At 56.3% G+C, this 2916-nt stretch overlaps 1 long non-coding RNA gene across 1 annotated transcript; it reads left to right on the top strand.

Moving 5' to 3' along the window:
* The first annotated feature begins 245 nt into the window (after nt 1–245).
* On the top strand, nt 246–1496 carry LOC109365007. Its single transcript, XR_002110733.2, has 3 exons — nt 246–915; nt 1051–1216; nt 1372–1496. It is a non-coding gene; the product is annotated as an uncharacterized LOC109365007 (long non-coding RNA).
* The last annotated feature ends 1420 nt before the right edge of the window (nt 1497–2916 follow it).

Genomic DNA, 2916 nt, shown 5'->3' with positions numbered 1-2916 from the left:
CGGGGTCTGGAAGGAGCGGAGCGGGTGTGCGGGGCGAACGGGCTCTGGGGAGCCCATTTGCAGTTGTTCCTCGGTGCTGTTTCTCTTCCCACGGTGTAGAGAAGGAATCAATGGCACTGAGCTTTCTTGGAGGTGGCTCTATCTCCACACCCTAAGGTGCTAGCAGCATCGTGCCTTCTTTTTACACATAAGGAACTGAAGCACTGGCAGCTGAACAAGGGTCGTGGTTACCTGAGGTTCCTTGGGTACCTTGCAGACCTTGGGTACCCTCCTGCTCCCCAGCGTCCCCACCCTTTGTCCTTCACACAGCGCTTCCCACTGCCTTCACTGCTCACCGACAGCTCCTCATGTTAAACTCAGACTGATGGTGGGGTATCACATTGTTTGAAGGAAGGCAGGGTGACTTGAAGCCTCTGAAACACATACGGTGATGGGCGGAAACTCTGCTCAACCCTTGAAGTGTTTTGTTAACATGGTTTTAAATGGGAAATCTCATCTAGTGGATTTAGTGAACTAAGTGCTTCCCTCTGCCATCCTCGTGGTTTCCCCTCCATCCACCACCTGCTCTGTCTGGTCAACCTGACAAGAATCTGGACGCTTCCACATTGGTTTAGTTGGCCTGCTGGAAAATCCTAAACTTTGTAAGAGTAAGAATCAAGTCTGTTTCAATATTCTGAAATCCAATTCAGACCAAAAAAAGAAACACACCCGTGGGTGCCAGGCCCCGGCAGCACATCCACACAGCGATGGGTGGCAGAGGGCAAAGCGAGCGTGACTGATCCTTGTCCCCAGGGTGACCGAGCGCAGGCGTACTGTGAGCTGGAGAGCGCCCTGTGGGAAGACGACAGCCGCCCGCCGTGCGGAGTGGTGAACCGGCTGCTGGCAGAGGTGTCCCAGGACCTGACGGCAGCCCAGGTGAGGGGTCACTGCCAAAGGCAAAAGGAGCCGCCTGCCCACGCTGGTGTTCTGCTGGTGGATGGTGGTGGCTTAGCCCTTCCAAGGGCCTCAGGCAATCTCCTGTGCCGCGTGTCACCAGAGACTCTTTTTCAGGGCGTGACCAGCAATGTGAGGACAGCTGCCAGCAATGTCCTGGTGGCTCTGGCCCGGACGCACTTCACCTTGGTGATGGCCGAGCTCCAGAGCCACCTGAAGGCCGTGGGGGACATGTCCAAGGACTTTGTGCTCATCACCCTGAGCAAACTCTTCAGCACCTATGGTAGAGTGCCCTCAGCCTCCTGACATCTCTAACAACCGGGAAAGGGGTCTCTTCCCTCCACATGTGATCTGTGTTGAGCTGGGGGATGCAGGGCTGTAGCCCCTCCTCCCTCACTGCCGGGACTCTGACTGTGGCCCTTTCCTTCCTCTCTGCAGCTCCACAGTGCATCCCCTTTGTGTGGCTGACGCTGGCCGGCCTGCGCAGTGTGGTGGGCCAGGTGAGGAGTGGCCAGATCCTGCGCATCTCTTGTGCTGGTGAGTGCCGGCCCCAGAGCAGGGGGCCTCGGGACAGCCCTTGCACCTAGCCCTGCTGCAGACTCTCACAGTCTCCCTTTTCTCTCACTCTCTTTTTTTTTAAAAAAATATATATATTACTTTTTTATTATTATTTTGTCTTTTTCAGTTGTGAAACAGCGGCTGGACGGAGTCAAGATTAACTTGTCCTCTGGAACCCAGTGCCCCTGGCCTGCCATGGAGAAAGAGCAAATTTATGAGAACCTTCACGAGCTGCTCTTCTGTGTGGTGTGGAACTGGCAGGACTGCCAGGAGGAGGAGGTGAGCATTGCTGCACTCCCAGCCCAGGATGGCAGCAGGAGAACCCACGTCGGCAGCTCTGTCTGTGCCCAGCAGGCTGAGAGCCGAGGGGTGATGAGAGGGAGTGGGCTGGCTCTGCAAAGGGCCCTGAACTGGCTCTGTGCCGGGAAGCAGCTGCATGTCACAGCACTGTGGCAGGAAGTGCTGGGGATGAGGCTATGGGGAAAACCTGCCTGCCCTCCAGAGTGAGCCCATCTCCTGCTGAGCGTGAGGGTGTGGGGAAGGGGAAGGGAAAGAGAAAACCCTCTCTGTAGGAAGGGCAAACCTTCAGTCTTTGATGCTAAGACTGCCATTCCTTTCCAGGACAAACAGGCCGTACTTGGGGCTATGGCTGCCATTCTGGATGTTCTCCTGCAAGAGGAGCTGCACCGAGAGCACGTCTGGGAGCAGCTCCTCTGGCTTGTGCACCCATGTCAGGAGATCCAAGACACCTGCAGGGTGGTCAAGGTGAGACGTTGTGCATGGCTCAGGGTGGACATGGGGCCTGTGCAAGTGCCATGAGGGGTCAGGGGGATGCAGGGAGGAAGTGGGGAGCCCTTGGAGAAAGAAGAAACGGGTGTTCAAGGGAGGTCTGAGGCTTCCTGAGCTCTTCAGTCAAAGAAGGAACGACCCGGACAGGAGCCAGGAGGGAGCCAAGAGTCCCTGGGGCTCATCTCCTGGAGATGGGAGGCCTCAGCACCACCACTGTGGGGCTCTGAGTGCCTGAGGAGCTCTGTGCTAACAACTGGGAGGACCACATCCAGTTGCATCTGATGGGGGAGAAGTGGGCTGCTGGGTGGGAAATGCCTGCAAATGGTGCCCAAACACAGCTCGATTGAGAGCAGAGACTCTCTTGGTGCTGCTGGGAGGTGGGGGGATAAACAAGAATGCCTAGCAGGAGCTTTTCCCTGCAGAGAAACAATTGGGAAACAGTTTCTCCACTCCCAAGTGGCTAGATGTGGCTTCATCCCTTTCTTCCTCTCCTGGTCTCTCACAGAGCCTCACTCTCTTCCTGGAGGCCTTAGAGGGCACTGAGTCTGTCATCCCAAGGGACAAGTTTCAGGACATCACCAGTGCCGTGTTCTACCAGGTAAGGGGAGCCTATCCTTGTGCCCACAGCAGTTTCCC

Source organism: Meleagris gallopavo, unplaced genomic scaffold (genome assembly GCF_000146605.3).
Source record: "Meleagris gallopavo isolate NT-WF06-2002-E0010 breed Aviagen turkey brand Nicholas breeding stock unplaced genomic scaffold, Turkey_5.1 ChrUn_random_7180001950377, whole genome shotgun sequence".
NCBI classification, from domain to species: domain Eukaryota; kingdom Metazoa; phylum Chordata; class Aves; order Galliformes; family Phasianidae; genus Meleagris; species Meleagris gallopavo.
Note: the sequence above shows the minus strand (reverse complement) of the source record. Positions and strands in the feature narration are given on the sequence as shown.